This window comes from Pan troglodytes, chromosome 3 (assembly GCF_028858775.2).
Source record: "Pan troglodytes isolate AG18354 chromosome 3, NHGRI_mPanTro3-v2.0_pri, whole genome shotgun sequence".
NCBI classification, from domain to species: Eukaryota; Metazoa; Chordata; class Mammalia; order Primates; family Hominidae; genus Pan; species Pan troglodytes.
Window position 1 is genome coordinate 100,133,935 of NC_072401.2, and position 10,818 is coordinate 100,144,752.

The following is a 10,818-nucleotide window of genomic DNA, read 5'->3' on the forward strand; positions in this document are numbered from 1 at the left end:
CAGCATGAAAATCGACTAATACAGTAAATTGGTACCAATAGAGTGGGGCATTGCTGAAAAGATACCCAAAAATGTGGAAGCAATTTTGGCACTGGGTAACAGGCAGAGGTCAGAACATTTTGGAGGGCTCGGAAGAAGACAGAAAAATGTGGGAAAGTTTGGAACTTCCCAGAGACTTATTTAATGGCTTTGACAAAAAAATACTGATGATATGGACAATGAAATCCCGGCTGAGGTGGTCTCAAATGGAGATGAGGAACTTGTTGGGAACTGGAGCAAAGGTGACTCTTGTTACTTACATTTTAGCAAAAAGACTGGTGGTATTTTGCCCCTGCCCTAGAGATTTGTGAAACTTTAAACTTGAGAGAGATGATTTAGGGTATTTAGCAGAAGACATTTCTAAGCAGCAAAGCATTCAAGAGGTGACTTGGGTACTGTTAAAGGCATTCAGTTTTAAAAGGGAAGCAGAGTATAAAAGTTTGGAAAATTTGCAGACTGACAATGTGATAGAAAAGAAAATCCCATTTTCTGAGGAAAAATTCAAGCTGCCTGCAGATATTTGCATAAGTAATGAGGAGCCAAATGTTAATCACAGAGACAATGGGGAAAATGTCTCCAGGGCATGTCAGAGACTTTTGTGGCAGTCTCTCCCATCACAGACCCAGAGCTATAGAAGGAAAAAATGGTTTTGTGGGCAGGGCCCAGGATTCCTGGGCTGTATGCAGTCTAGACACTTGGTTCCCTGTGTCCTAGCCACTCTAGCCATGGCTGAAAGGGGCCAATGTAGAGCTTGGACCATGGCTTCCGAGGGTGCAAGCCACAAGTGTTGTCAGCTTCCACATGGTGTTGAGCCTGTGGGTGCACAGAAGTCAAGAATTGAGGTTTGGGAACCTCCACCTAGATTTCAGAGGATGTATGGAAATGCCTGGATGTCCAGGCAGAAGTTTACCTCAGGGATGGGGCTCTCATGGAGAACCTCTGCTAGGGCAGTGCAGAAGGGAAATGTGGGGTTGGGGCTCCCACACAGAGTCCCTGCAGGGGCACCACCTAGTGGAGCTGTGAGAAGAGGACCACCATCTTCCAGACCCCAGAATGGTAGATCCACCTACAGCTGCACCATGTCTATGGGAAAGCGGCAGACACTCAATTCCAGCCCATGAAAGTAGCTTGGATAGGGAGGCTGTACCCTGAAAAGCCACAAGGATGGAGCTGCCCAAGACCATGGGAAGCCACCTCTTGCATCAACGTGACCTGGATGTAAGACCTGGAGTCAAAGGAGATCATTTTGGAGCTTTAAAATTTGATTGTCCTATTGAATTTTGGACTTGCATGGGCCCTGTAACTCCTTTGTTTTGGCCAATTTCTCCCATTTGGAACTGTTGTATTTACCCAATGTCTGTATCTCCATTGTATCTAGGAAATAACTACCTTACTTTCGATTTTACAGACTCATAGGCAGAAGAGACTTGCTTTGTCTCAGATAAGATGTTGGACTGTGGCCTTTTGAGTTAATGCTGAAATAAGTTAAGACTTTGGGGGACTATTGGGAGGCCATGATTGGTTTTGAAATGTAAGGACGTGAGATTTGAGAGGGGTAAGGGGTGGAATGATATGGTTTGGTTCTGTGTCCCCACCCAAATCTCATCTTGAATTGTACTGCCATAATTTCGATGTGTTGTGAGAGGGACACAGTTGGAGATAATTTAATCATGGCAGAAGTTTCACCCACACTGTTCTTGTGGTAGTGAATAAGTCACATGAGAGCTGATGGCTTTATAAGGGGTTTCTGCTTTTGTGTCATCCTCATTCTGTCTTTGCCTGCTGCCCATCCATGTAAGATGTGACTTGCTCCTCCTTGCCTTCCACCATGATTGTGAGGCTTCTCCAGCCATGTGGAACTGTAAGTCCAATTAAACCTCTTTCTTTTGTAAATTGCCCAGTCTCAGGTATGTCTTTATCAGCAGTGTGAAAATGAACTAATACACCCATGATTCAATTACGTACCAGGTCCTTCTCATGACACCTGGGGATTATGAGAACTACAATTCAAGGTGAGATTTGGGTGCGAACACAGCCAAACCATATCAGGAAGAAAGTTATCTAACTACTTAGCAGCCCTGTTATCTCCTGCCTCCCAGTCTGGTGTCCTCTCATTTATACATACTGGCTCCTCTCAGAGTATCATTTATTGGCTAAGCATTATAATAATGTGATCTCCCAGCAGAGAATACCTTTCTAGGACATATCAAAAAGGTAAACTTTAGAGTTTACTTAAACTCATATCTTCTTTATCAGTCAGGGTGAAGATAAGGTTAAGATAGGCAGGAAGCCACTACTACTGTTTGAGGGGAAGGGGAGGAAGCAGTCATTGGAACTTGAAGAGCTGTGGTTGTACAAGATGCAGCGATCTTTGGTAGAGAAATGTTGCTGTGCATTTACTGCTAACAAGAAGGTATCTGGTCAAGTAAGTGTACCTTCTTCTGGTCTTCTGTTGCTGATGCCTCCCATTGGATGAACCCAACTGGAAGTCAGAGGGCAAGAAAACCTGTTGATGTAGTCCATAGGACCCCAGAACATTGAGTAGAAGGGAAAGGGTAGAGAATAGGTTTGAAGGTGGCCTTATACCAAACTTCATTTTAAAAGTGAAAGCACTCAGAACCTGTATTAGTCATAGTTCTCTAAAGAAATAGAGCCAATAGAATATAGATAGACAGAGAGATAGATAGATAAACAGATAGATAGACAGAGATATAGATATATCAGAAGGGATTTACTTTGGGAATTGGTTCACTTGATTATGGAGGCTGAGAAGTCCCACAATATCCTGTCTGCAAGCTGAAGAACAAGGGAAGATGGTAGCGTGGCTCAGTCCAAATCCAAGGGCCTGAGGACCAGGGGAGCCAAGGGTGTAACTCTCAGTCCTAAGCTGACAGCTTGAAAATTGGGGAGTATCTGGTGCAAGTCCTGGAGTCCAAAGGCCCGGGAGTTCTGATGTCCAAGGGCAGGAGAAGATGGGTGTCCCAGTTCCAGAAGAGAGAGTGAGCAAATTTGCCTTTCTTCTGCCTTTTTGTTCTGTCAGGCCCTCAGTCAACTGGATGGTATGGGCCTGCACTGGGTGAGGGGGGATCTTCCTAGTCCAGTTATTCAAATGCCAGTCTCTTCTGGAACACCCTCACAGACATATCTAGAAACAATGCTTCACCAGAAGTTATCTGTATGTCCCTGAATCCAGTCAAATTGACACCTGAAATTAACCATCCCAGACACAAAGAATTAAATGACTTGTGTCATGTCATTGATAGATATTAGATTCTCACTGTATTTATGACCTAATAATTGGGTTCTATCCACATAGTGATGAAGAATGAGAATAGAAGTCTAAACTTGGAAAATCTGCCACAAACAGAACACCTAAAAAAAGGTTTGTTTTTGAAAGAGAGTGATATGCACATCTTCCACAGAATTAGCATTCATTAGGAGTTTTTATGCTTTGAACTTTGCAAGTCTGATTCATCACATGTTACAAAGAAAATAATCTTAAGATCATGAGTTTTCTTCCTGCTTCTGCCCTAATGATTATCACAGTTTATGGGACATTTAGGAGAAGCTGAAGCAGAGTATTACATTATAGATGTTTAGTTAAATAAAACAAGATAGCTAAGTCAAAGAACCTTGTTGAAGAGAGTCACAGAATTGCATCCTCAAACATGGATTTTTCATAATTAAAGGACTTTGAGACAACTTTTCAGGCTCATAGAAGTCCACAAGATGGTTCTTAAAAAAATCGATGTGACAAGACTTTTGAGCACAAAATACTGAAACTTTAGGTGAATAAAGCAAAAATTGTACTTTTTTTTTCTTTCAAGGAAGAGATACAGTATAGTAATTAAGGAATTAAGTCTACATTCAAGAATCAAAATTCTTGAATCCAAACCCTGGCTTCATCATTTACTAGCTGCACAACTTTGGGCAAATGACTTTCTCTTTCTTTCTAAGCCATAGTTTTCCTATTTCTGAAATATGAATAATTGCACCTATATCATTGAGTTATTGTGTCTGTTTCTCCCTTCAATTCTGTCAGTTTTTGCTTCCTATATTTGATGGTCTGTTATTAAGTATGTAAATGTCTATAATTATCTTCCTGCTGTATCAAACCATTTATTAATGTATAATGTCCTTCTTTGTTCTTATAACCTTCTTTGATATAAAGTCTATTTTTTCTGATATTAGTAAAGCCACCTTTTGGTTACTATTTGCATGGAATATCTTTTTCCGTCCTTTTATGTTAAACCTATTTCTATCTTTGGATTTAAAGTGAATCTCTTATAAACAGCGCATATTTGGATCATGCATTTTTATCCATTCTGCCAATCTTTGTCTTTCGACTGGATCATTTAATCCATCTATATTTAAGTAATTATTGATAAAGAAGGACTTATAGCATTTTGATATTTGTTTTTTATATGCCTTATAGTTTTTTTCCTTCATTTCCTGCAGTACTGTCATCTTTTGTGTCTGATTTTTTAATAGTAAAATGTAGACATTTATTTCTTATTTACTTTTGCACATATTCTATTCTATACCTATGTTTTATGGTTACTATAGGGATCACATTTAATAGCCTAAAATTCTAGGATTCTAATTTGAATTTATACCAGCTTAACTTCAATAATATACAAAACTCTGCTCTTTTATAGCTTTGTCCCCACCTGTTTTTTACTGATGTCACAAAATTATACCTTTATACATTGTATGCCTTCCAAATAAATAATTCTTTTAAGTGCATTAGTCTCTTAAATTATGTAGAAAACAAAACGTGGAGTTGCAACCAAAGTTACAATAATACTAGCTTTTAGACTAATACTTTTTTTTTTTTTTAGATGGAGTTTCGCTCTTGTTGCCCAGGCTGGAGTGCAATGGCACGATCACGGCTTACCATAACCTCCGCCTCCCGGGTTCAAGTGATTCTCCTGCCTCAGCCTCCCAAGTAGCTGGGATTACAGGCATGCACCACCACACCCAGCTAATTTTGTATTTTTAGTAGAGATGGGGTTTCTCCATGTTGGTCAGTCTGGTCTTAAACTCCCGACCTCAGATGATCCGCCTGCCTCGGCCTTCCAAAGTGCTAGGATTACAGGCATGAGCCGCTGTACCCGGCCAGGGCTAATACTTTTAAATATATATACATCAGACTCTTAAATCGTGTAGAAAACAAAAAGTGGAGTTATAAATCCTTGTCACAATAATAGTAGCTTTTTAAATCACTCATTTATTCACCTTTATTGAGATCTTCCTTTCTTCATATGGCTTCAAGTTATTGTTTAGTGTTCTTTCATTTCACCCCGCAGCAGTCTCTTGAACATTTCTTTCAGGTCTGGTCCAGCGGCAATAAACTTCTTCAGCTTAGTTTTGCTCAAAATAGAATTCTTGGTTAACAAGTTTTTTCTTTTCTTTTAGTAGTTTTGATATATCAGCCCACTGCCTTCTAGCCTCCAAAGTCTCTGAAGTCTGCAGATAATTTTATTGAGGATCTCCCATATGTGATGAATCACTTCTTTCTTGCTGCCATCAAGATTTTCTGTGTTTGTCTTTCAAAAGTTGGATTATAGTGTGTCTCAGTGTGGGTCTCTTTGAGTTTATCTTACTTAGAGTTTGTTTATCTCCTTGGATATTTATATTTATGTCTTTAATCAAATTTGGAAATTTTCAGCCATTATTTTATCAAATATTCTCTTTGCCCCTTTCTCTCTTCCTTCTCCTTCTGGGACTTCTAAAATGCATATGGTTGTCTGCTTGATAGTATCCCACAGGCCCTGTAGGCTTTATTCACTTTTTTCAAAATCTTGTTTCTTTCTATCCCTCAGACTTAATAATTTTAACTGTTCTATCTTCAAGTTTTCTGATTCTTTCCTCTGCCTACTCAAATCTGCCTTCAAATCATACTAGTAAATTTTTCACTTCACTTATTGTACTTTTCAGCTCCAGAATTTCTTTTTGGTTTCCTTTTAGATTTCTTCTCTTTATTGATACATTTATTTTGTTCATACTTTTTTGTTTTTACTTTCTCTAAATCTTCTTTTAGTACTTTTAGCATCTTTAAGGCAATGTTTTAAAGTTTTATTTAAGTCTTTATCAAGGATAACGTTTGTCAGTTTATTTCTTTTGAGTGAGCCAAACTTTCTTGTTTCTCTGTATGGCTTGTAGTTTTTTGTTGAAAAGTGGGCATTCAAATCTATTAATATAGTAGCTCTGGAAATATGGTTCTTCCTTTTTTCCAGGGTTCACTCTCCTGTGTTATTGTTTTTGTTGATAGTTTTTGTTTCCTTTTATTGTTGTAGACTGTTGTCCCTGTGCCAAGGATCAACCTGAGGTATAAACTTAGGATCTTCTCAAATCTTTTCTAAGTCTGAACCTTTCCCTGGACAAGCACAATCACTCTCTAATTTATCTCATGTATACAGTTGCTTTTGAATGTCCTAGGCTTTAATGTCTATCTCCCAAAAGGAGAAAAACAGAAAAATAAAAGGGGTGGGTAAAATGATGGCAGCCCTGTAAATCCTCTGGAGTCACTTCAGCTTGAGCTGGAGGGGCTTGCAACAATGGTGGGAGGTAAAATAACAATGGCCACTTACCTCTTTGTGGGACCTTCTGTGATCAGAAGTAGCAATCAGCAATCATTACACAGATGCCTGATATTTGGAGAACAGTGTTCTTTTTGCCCATCCTGGCTCCTGTAAAGTGTGTGCAAACTACTTCAAGAACACATGCACAGCTGCCTGCCATGGGGCTAGGGATAGAGGATGGGTAGCTGCTATTGTGCTAAGAACTTAAATTTACCAAAATTAACTACAATTTACCACACGTCTTCCCCTGTAATACGTAAGCCTTCAATATACTCTAGAGACCTAAAATAGTTACTAGACAAATTCCTCCAGTGTAATTGTTGTGTAGATAGGGAGATAGATTTCTGGTCTTTCCTACTTTGCCATCTTCCCAGCCCTGAATCTCTTTTGAATGCCATGGTCTATGGACACCTCACCCATATCCACTAGCTACGGCCCTAAACGATGTGAAAAACATTTCAAGAATGTTCCTTGCCCTGAAGGAACTTCCAGCTTCAGGATGCATGTTGACTTGCTTACATATTATGTTTGGCAGATTCCTCTCTGGTCAAATATACCAAAACTAACAAAATAATTAAAAAACAAACTATAAACAGTCACTCTGTTATTCCTCTCAAAGAAGAAAATGTACTATTAACATAATTTATGGCAGCAACAGAAAAGCCAGGAGGAGGGAAACCAAGCATATGTGTGTTAGCACTGGAATTAGAAATTAAGTTGTCCTAGCCCAACACGCCCATCATTAGCCACATTTGGAAAAATAACCTCTCATTTTCGTGGTAGTAAAACTGGCTGTAAAGTAATTCAGTTTGTTATTTGTAAAGTCATGTGATGGCCTTCCTATATCCCTTCTATTTCCAAAGGAAAGAGAACTCTATTTGGGAAAATAGAAGGAACCCTCCCACTGTTCATGGTTTCCTTTACTGTTATTTGAGAAATAAAGGCAAATCTTGCTTGTACCATCAAGGTTACAGTTTTCTAATTCCTTTGGCTGAGACTTGAATGGGATTCAGTAAGTTCTGTTTCCTTCTTTGCCCCCCCTTTTCTATGCCACAAATATTGCTTGTTCCAAGGGTTAGAGAAATTTTGTTATCTTTTCTGGTAGGTTTCTTGTGGTTCTTGTATGAGCAGCATTCTGCAAGTGGGCATAACTTATGTACGTAGTATGTACCTTATGTGAAGGAACTTAATATTCCTTTGAAGGAAACCACAGTTAGAAACAGAAACTTTAAAAATCTGAATTCTAATATGTTCAAGGATAGGTGATATAAGCAGGAATCTATAGAGTGCCAAGACTATGTGTTTGCTTAGCTGGTTTTAAAATAATCTAACAAATTAGGGGATTTGATTCATTTAAAAGAATACTACATGAAATGAGCATTTAATATTAGGCTCTATATTGCTTTAAGTTACACCCTATGTGCCATGCAGCTACTAGTAAAATAAAAAGCAAGTAGCTTAGATTAAGTTAACCATTATTCTGTGAAAGAAGATAAAAAGTATAACCTAAAACTTCAGAAAGTTAATATGGTCATTTTAGTAATTGATTGCAAAGGGGAAGATTATAGAGAAGTGTTATCACAATAAAGAGAGATTACTTGAAGCTTATGTTTTACAGTGAGAGGAGAAGGGAACACATATTGATTAAGTGCTTGCTAGGTGACTGAACATTGCTAAGTGCTTTATGTATGTTGTTTTATACAATATTGTCAAAATGCAGCTGGGCATGGTGGCTCATGCCTATAATCCCAACACTTTGGGAGGCTGAGGCAGGTGGATTACTTGAGGTCAGGAATTTGAGACCAGCCTGGCCAACATGATGAAACCTAGTCTCTACTAAAGCTACAAAAATTAGCTGGGTGTGGTGGCTCATGCTTGTCCCAGCTACTCAGGAGTCTGAGGCAGGGGAATCAGTTGAACCCAGGAGGCAGAGGTTGCAGTGAGCCAAGATCACACCACTGCACTCCAGCCTGGGGGACAGACCAAGACTCCATCTCCAAAAAAAAAAAAAAAAAAAGTGCTATGAAGCCTTCCATTATCATGACCTGTTTATAAAAAAGTAAGTAGAGAGGTTAAATCATCGGCTGAAGGCCAAGTGGCTAGGAAGTGGTGGAGCTTGGATCCTTAACAGTCAGATTCCTACATTTATCTTTTTGCCACTGAGCCATCTGATATGTATTGTTTTTTCTTATATTAAAACTTGCTTTGCATTGGATAATGGATAACTCAGTGTCAAAATGGATTGGCTTTATTACCTTGATGGAGCACAGAACTCATTTTAGGATGAAAATGACTGGTAGAAGAGAAAGCTTGCACTGTTTATTCTTCACTGAAGAGCCCTAGCCTTGTGCTTTCTATGTAGTGGTTGCTTCATGAATAAATAAAATCTAAGCAGATCCTCTATTTAAATTATTATTTCCTGAGCTGAGTGAAAATAGATTAAAATAAATACCAAAATATTTGTAGTTGTCATTATTTATGAAGTTCGTTGGTCAACTAGGTTATGAAAATCTTTCGTAACTCACATTGACTCCCCTTTTAGAACACAGACATATTAAAGGGGTGGTTCTGGGATCTGCTTCATGCCAAAAAGGGCCTGTGGAAACTGTGTGACCTTGAGAAAGTCGCTTAACCTCTCCAAATCTTATTCCTTCTTTAGCCAAATAGGGATAATTCTTTATTAGCCAAAGGTGGAGAGTCTAGGTAGATATGGTTTTTTTTTCATTGTTAAAAACATTCATTTTGATACATAAAGTCAGTAGAGCTTCCACTCTGCCACATATGCCTCTATGAAGAGTCCTGTGCCATTCAACCACGAAATATATTTATTTATTTATTTGAGATAGGGTCTTGCTCTGTCACTCAGGCTAGGTGCCTGAGTGCAGTGGTGCCATCACAGCTCACTGCAGCCTCAACCTCCCAGGCTCAAGCAATCCTCCCACCTTAGCCTCTTGAGTAACTGGAACTATAGGCTCAGCTAATTTTTGTATATTTTGTAGAGTTGGGGTTTTGCCTTGCTGCCCAGGCTGATCTCTAATCCTGGGCTCAAGTGATCCACCTGCCTTGACCTCCCAAAGTGCTGGGATTATAGGTGTAAGCCACCATGCCTGGCCAATTAGGGAACATTTGAATGAGGCCCCATTTCTTATCCCCATCAGAGTGCACACCTCCATGTTGTTCCTGCCCATTGATGGCTTCCAAATCCAGATGATCAAATAGTCCTTTATCTCCAAAGCAGGCTCAAAACGATTGGTTCAGACATCCCAGGCTCTATACCCTTCTTTAGTTCCAGGTAAGTCATGAGATGAATAAAGCCCCAGCAGATGGAAAATGGACTGCCCTTGAAAAGCTACTGCAGCCTCTGCTTGGCCTCTTTGCCCGGCATCACCATGGAGACAGCCAGGGTGGCATGGTGAGGTAACAGTTGCTTTCTGATGCCCCTTGTGATAGGATTTGTGACATGAAAATTCTAACTCCTGGACCCATGATATGGTCCCACCTTACTCTCCAGCCTTCTCTCTTATACTCCCCTTTCTGCTGCTTTCTTATACTCTCCTTTCTGCTGTAGTCCCCAGCACTCTTCCTTCAAGTTTTCTTCCACTAGAATCCCTTCCACCCACATCCACTCTGCAACTGTCTCTCTCACAGCTCTCATGTTTCTTCAGGGCCTAGGCTGTGCCTTGCAGCCTCTGCACTGCTCTAAATCAACCAGGCAGCCCAGTATATTAAATGATCTCAACAAACATTTTTTTAATAAACCAAAAGTGGGCTATATTAGTCTGTTCTCACACTGCTATAAAGAACTACTGGAGACTGGGTAATTTATGGAGAAAAGAGGTTTAATTGACTCACAGTTCTGCAGGCTATACAGGAAGTGTAGCTGGGAGGCCTCATGAAACTTACAACCATGGTGGAAGGTGAGGGGAAGCAAGCATGTCTTAGGTGGAGCAGGAGGAAGAGAGTGAAGGGGGAAGTGCCACACACTTTTAAATTATCAGATCTCATGAGAAGTCACTCACTATCCACTATCATGAGAACAAGAGAGAAATCACTCCTATGATCCAATCACCTCCCACCAGGTCCCTCCCCCAACAATAGGAATGACAATTAAACATGAGATTTGGGATTTGGGTGGAGACACAGAGTCAAACCATATCACGGACAAAAAGAGAAACCTACTGAATGAAGATGGTAA

At 39.7% G+C, this 10,818-nt stretch overlaps 1 pseudogene; it reads right to left on the minus strand.

The window, feature by feature from the left end:
- Positions 1-10,029, minus strand: part of LOC107974348 (mitochondrial import receptor subunit TOM7 homolog) — a 46,152-nt pseudogene extending 36,123 nt beyond the window's left edge.
- Between the last annotated feature and the right edge of the window lie 789 nt (positions 10,030-10,818).